Here is a 6,701-nt window from a genome sequence, read left to right on the forward strand (position 1 = left end):
CTTTAAAAATCCTCAAACCCTGACCCTCTGCTGAGGGCCGTGGAGGGAGGTTCTCCAGTGAGGCAAGGCAGCAGCCTCCTTCTCCCCTGACCTTTGTCACCTAAGCTTCATCTGGCCCTGGGGGGGTCTCACTCTCTCACCCATCATGCTGACACCAGCAGGGTGGTCTCAGAGGCAGTCACCGCCCCTTTCAAATAATGCTCTGCTGTGGACACAGGTCCTCTGCCTGCATGCCAAGAAACACAACTAATGAGACTGCAATACTTAAATAAGACTTTTCTAAGAGCCTGGAAACACAAAGGGGAAAGGAACAAGGAACCTGGCTTTCTGTGGGTAGTCAGACCCTCTTCGGGGTTCCCAGTTCACCCTTACGACCTAGACCCTGCCTGCCCATGCAGAGACAGCGCCTTTCCCTATGCCCAGCCTCCTCCAAGTCTGTATTCACAGGAGTGGGGCCCAGAGCTTCTCCCCTGCCACCCTGGGGTCCTCCTGGCCACTCCTGTTTCCTGGCTAACAACCCTCCTCTTCTCTCAGTGACTGACCCTCGGCAGCACTGCCCTTTAGGGACGCCCACACCTCCTCCCCCAAATCAGAAAGCAACACAAAATCCCTGACACTCACAAGGGGACACCCACATACAGAAATGGGAGGATGGGAGACGGGGAGCCTCTTAATCTTGGACAAAGTAGTAAACATATGAAAGCCTCAGTTTTTTCATCTGTAAAATGGGGACTATAGTACCTGTTCCAATCCTAGAGTGCTAATCAGGATCAAGATAGAGATGGCTAGAAGGCAGCATTGTAAACCCTTACAAATGTGAATTATTATTGTTAATACTAATTTTTTTAAATTAGCAGACTAGGAAGAGATCTTTGAGTGGCAGGAGACCAGGGCACTGAAGTTAAAAGTCACCACAGCGGGCAGCCCTGTCCCGCAGTAACCATGGGGTGCTTCTTGGTCTGTCTATTCTTCTCCTACCTGCAGTGGTGCCCGCTGCCCCGCCTGGAGCTGCAGATGCCCTGGGCACAGATCTTGATGCCTCCGGTCTCTAAACACCTGTGCCATTTCCCCTTAATAAAATAAAATCGCTCACGAATGTGCCTCTGCTCCTTTCATACAAATGGCAACAGCCGTTGCTCTTATTGGATTGTAGATGAATCACTTGGAAAATATTTTGGGGCACATTATATAGGCAATAACATAAAAGAACCTGGAAAATGGCTCTGTGTTGTTTCCCACTTTGCAAACCCAAACTGAAGCCTGGGGTTGTATTACATATTTTTGTCTCCTGTTTTTGAACAGAAGTGCTTTGCTCATTTCCTCTCCACAATGGGGAAAGGGACGCGTTAATCACTCCTGAGTGGGGTGTGAAACCCTCCGAAGGCCGAGCTCCGTCTTTGGCAGCAAGAACTTGAGTGAGAGGAGAGATGAGACTTAACATACCCGCCTTCAAATCTAGGAAGAGTGACTGGGAAGACGGCAGTGCACACCTGTGTCCTCTGAGGACAGAAGAAGGAGTAGCAGTAGCGAGAAGTCAGGCTGGACCCCAGGAGGACCAGCCTCACCGCCGGGAAGTGAGCCACATGGCATCGCAGCCCCTGCAGAGGTTGCAAAGTTCTCGCTGGAGATTTGATGGGATGTTTTGGGTTTATACCTGCCTTGTGGCAGGTATACCATCTGTATGGGATGTTTTGGGTTTATACCTGCCATCTGTATGGGATGTTTTGGGTTTATCATCTGTATGGGATGTTTTGGGTTTATACCTGCCTTGTGGCAGGTATACCATCTGTATGGGATGTTTTGGGTTTATACCTGCCATCTGTATGGGATGTTTTGGGTTTATCATCTGTATGGGATGTTTTGGGTTTATACCTGCCTTGTGGCAGGTATACCATCTGTATGGGATGTTTTGGGTTTATACCTGCCATCTGTATGGGATGTTTTGGGTTTATACCTGCCATCTGTATGGGATGTTTTGGGTTTATACCTGCTTTGTGGCAGGTGAAGGGGCAGATGACTTGCGAAAAGCCCAACAGTGTGACATGCTAGTTACACAGGAAACTCCTCCTGTTGACATCAGGTGACACTCGGTACCTAGGGCTAGGCGTGAGGGTCTCGGAAGGGAATATGGGCTTCTCTCTCTGTCCTGGAGACCATCACTTCATCAGCCTCTTCCTCTGCTCAGGAAGGGCCAGATGGCCACTCTGTGGCCTCTCTTGCAGCCCTGGCACCCAAGGCTTTCAATTATGCGTCCATGAGTCCGTTCTATACCCATAGTTCTGCTAACCTCCACAGAAATCCCTTCTCCAGCCCCTCTCCCAATCTGCTGAGAGCTTTTTGAGTATTAATTCCAACATCAACACATCAAAAACATAGAAGTGGGTAAGAACAAGGACAAAGTCCTGATACATGCTCCTAGAAACTCCCTCCTAGTTGACATCAACTCTCTCCTAGTTTACATCAACCCAGTAACTGCTCAACCAATTATGAATCCACTTAACTCTACCATCTCCCGTTCAGAAAACTGAACCTAAAAAAGCAAAACTATGGAGATGATAAAAAGATCAGTGGTTTCCAGGTGTGGAGAGGGGGAAGAGATGAATAGGCAGAGCACAGAGGATTTTTAGGGCAAAGTACTCTGTATGATACTACAGTGATGGATTTATGCCATTATACAGTTGTCCAAACCCATTAATGTACAGCACCAAGAGTGAACCCTTAGGTAAACCATGGATCTATGGGTAATTACGATGTGTCAGTGTAGGTGCATCCTTGGTAACAAGTACCATTCTGTGATGCTGATGGTAGTGGTATTGATAACGGAGGAGACTATACACATGTGGGAGCAGGGGGTATGTGGGAAATCTCTGTACCTTCTCCTCAATTTTATTGTAAACCTAAAACTGCTCTTAAAAAATAAAGTCTTTTAAAAAAACTGAACCTAAAGTCAAAAACAAGTTTGCATGTTGTTAGAACAGTTTGTGATGTACATGCCAAGCACCTTCCTTATTCCAACTCTGGTAGGTCTAAAACCACATCATATGTTGGCCCAACTAGCCCACAGATTAGTTTGCAATTACCCCAAGTAGACCCTATTTTAATACAGCATGGATTTATCTGATGTCCGAGGCCTTAGTCGGAAGGGATGTGAGGTCTGGCCTCCTTTCTCAGTCACTTCCTGGCTGATCACCCTGGACAAGCTGCTTAACATTGCTGGGCCCCCATCACTTCCCTCTGAAAAGCAGAAGAAATAATATCTCACCTTGATCAGAAGATCTCTCGAAATCCCTTAGATTGTTGCTCAAGGGCTACAATTCCTCACTAAATGGCCTCTACAAATGAAAAATTTTTTCCCGTTTCATTTGTCAACTAAAATCTGAGGCCTAATAAAAAGGAACGAAATTGAGTTATTTGTAGTGAGGTGGATGGAGCTAGAGTCTGTCATACAGAGTAAAGTAAGTCAGAAAGAGAAAAACAAATACCGTATGCTAACACATATATATGGAATCTAAAAAAAAAAAAAAAAAGGTCATGAAGAACCTAGGGGCAAGACGGGAATAAAGACGCAGACCTACTAGAAAATGGACTTGAGGACACGGGGAGGGGGAAGGGTAAGCTGGGACAAAGTGAGAGGGTGGTAATGTATATATGGACATATATACACTACCAAATGCAAAATAGATAGCTAGTGGGAAGTAGTCACATAGCACAGGGAGGAGATCAGCTCGGTGCTTTGTGACCACCTAGAGGGGTGGGATAGGGAGGGTGGGAGGGAGAGAGATGCAAGAGGGAAGAGATATGGGGATATATGTATATGTATAAATGATTCACTTCGTTATAAAGCAGGAACTAACACACCATTGTAAAGCAATTATACTCCAATAAAAACCTTAAAAAAAAAAAAACTGAGGCCTAGGGTAACAGGCAAACTATAGGCTTTGGAGTCTGAAGGACCAAAGTACAGATCCAGGGTGCCATTTACTAGACCCTGGGATATATGACTTAACCTCTCCAGGCCTCGCTCAGATCTCTACCATCAAAATAATGACAGCTACTGGCACCACAGTTAATGCACAGTAAACAAACGATCACCCCCCTTCTGGCCTGAGTACCAAAGACCTCCCCAAGCCCAGAACAGCCACGTGGCTCAGCTCTGTCTCCTGGATTTCCTGTCTCACGTTTTCCTCCCTTTAGGAAAAGATGGCTTTGTCCATTCCCTACCAACGAATGTGCTATTAGTTAAGTTTCCTCTTGTGGCCAGATATTACCTCTGAAGTTTAAGTGGAAAGACTGAGACGTAGGGAAAAGGGGGCGGTTAGTAATTAAGGAGACAAAGCCTTAGGCCAGACCCTGTATTTCTGCTCATTAACCAGTGGGCGCTGCCCTGGGTTGGAGACCCTCTTCCCCTACCTGTCCCTCCGCATTCGGCTGATCTGCTGTACGTCTTACAATACTGGATCTGTTAAATGCTGTATATTCCGTTTGTCAACGCAGGGATGATTCACAGCAAGATTGGGTTATTACAAATTCTGGAGGCACTACATACACGGCTGTCATGTTTCAGTTACCCTTTCTCTCGATTTAATAAAATTTGCCACACTAATACAAAGCCATCTTTATCGTTTTCCCTGCAGTTGTAACAACTTGTCCAGCTCCCTCCTGCTAATTAAAGGAGGAGGGGATGCAGCAGCTCACTGGAAAGCGAGTTTCCAGGGAGGCTGTCATCTTTGCAGCCACTTAGCTCAGGTTCTTACGGACCTTTAAGGGCCGGCTCCTCCATGATAGGAGCCCTAATGAGGTCAGCAGCTGCTGGCGACACGGCAGGCAAAGCCCCGCTTGGCGGCAGCCCAGGCACCTCCACCCGCTGGCAGGAGAGCAGCACAGCACTCCCCCTGGGCTGGATGACGTGGGCTCCGCAGTCCGTCCTCCCACGCCTGCCCCAGCATCACTGCCTCGGCCCTGATATGTGTGACAGCCTCCCTGGCAAAGGGTCCCCAACAGAATAACGGGGATTGGGAGGTGGGCAGTTAGAGAGGACCTCCTCGCCCCATCCCCGCCCCCGGGTGAAGCAGATAACCGGAAAGGGGGAGGAGGTGGGAGAAAAGGAAATGGAAAGGGAAAGAGGAACTGTAAACAAAGAGCTGCCCTTGTGCGAAGTCCTGAGATGGGTCCAAAGCAGCCCGCTTCCGGAAGACCCACGCTTTGTTCGTCATCCCACTCGGGAGCCTTTAGGGAGCGAGGCAAGGAGAAGGGCGCCTGTCTTCACTGCGAACATCTACCTCCGCGCCGGTCCCCATCTGTCCAGCTAATTACCTGCTACGGCAGCCGGGGCCACTGCCCTTTAACAAAATAAGGAGGCGCGGGCGAGCGGGCGCATTATTATTCCGGGCGCGGGCGGCCTCCCCTGGCGGGGTGGGCAGGCGCCGGCAGACTGTGGCTGTAGGAAGCCCAGGGACGGGGGCTAGGGCGCCCTCAGGGCAGCGTGGGGAGCCGGCCCCGTCCTTCCCCAGGAGACACCTCCTCTCTGGGTCCTAAGACCCTTTCCATCCGTGCGCTTCGACCCCACTCCTAGCGCAAAGTCTGGGAATCAAAGCAGGTCAGGCCGAGGTCAACGCTAGGGCGGGGGCGCTTGGGGCCGGGCGGCCCCTGCCCGCCCCGCGGCTCTGCTCGCCCCTCTGATTAGCATTCGGCGGCTGTCGCCTCTGCCTTCCCCCGGCGGCGCCCCGGATTCCCCGGCCCTCTCGCCGCGAGCGCACACTAATAAGTTTCCAAATGGAAGCCGGTGGGGCTGGTTGCAATAAAAGGCAGAAGCTCCGCTCGGGCGCTTCAATGAGAGCATTTTCCCCCATAACAAGGGGCTGGATTCAGCTGCCTGCTGCCGTCTGAGCGGGGCCAGTTGCCAGAGTAACGAAAGCCTAGCGCACACTTCGGGAGAGGGAGCAGGCGGGGGCTCCTGCGCGCGCTGCCGCCATCCGGGCCCGGTGCCCTTCCTCAAACCCACCGTCCCTTCTTCCTGAGCATCGGCTGCCCCTCCCCAACTTTCCACTCTGCACGGGCTCTTACGATCCTGCCCACACCGCACACCCCCGCCCCCAGCCTTTGAAAGGTTCTCTGGGAGCTTGTATTACATTCATGAGACACACCTGGAGCACCTAGTCCGCGATGGATCATGTGCCAGGCCCCCCGGGAGTCAGCCGGGGGTCAAAATGGACCATAGCTGTGCTCATGGCAGGCCTGGGCAGCAAAACTGACCCCAGGTATGGTAGGTGCCAGAACTGGCACAAACAGCCAGAGAGAAAGCCGATGGGGATTCATGTCTGTCTGAACACCAGGTGGGCTTTTCTGAAGGGTGGGGAGGAATTCAGAGCCAAATAATCCGGAGTGCCCCGTCTAATTTCCTTGGATGGAGGAGGACCAGAGGACAGAGTTCCAGAAATGCTGGGGTCTGCTAAACTGAGGGAGGAGGCCAGCTGGATGATGAACAAAGCCCACCCATGTGCCTCATAACCACAAGAGGGCTGCTGTTGCTCTCCCCCAGCCCTTAGCCTAAGCGTGGCCAAGACTGAACCTAGCTTTTGGTCCTCAGTTTTCAGAAGTTCACATTTTACTCCAGAAAGTCATGGTTGTCATCCACCCTGCTTTCCTCCCAGGGTCCTAAAAATATAAGGATTCTCTTATCTCCTTTTACAAGCTTCTCCTTG

This window comes from Balaenoptera ricei, chromosome 8, assembly GCF_028023285.1.
Source record: "Balaenoptera ricei isolate mBalRic1 chromosome 8, mBalRic1.hap2, whole genome shotgun sequence".
In the NCBI taxonomy this organism is placed as follows: domain Eukaryota; kingdom Metazoa; phylum Chordata; class Mammalia; order Artiodactyla; family Balaenopteridae; genus Balaenoptera; species Balaenoptera ricei.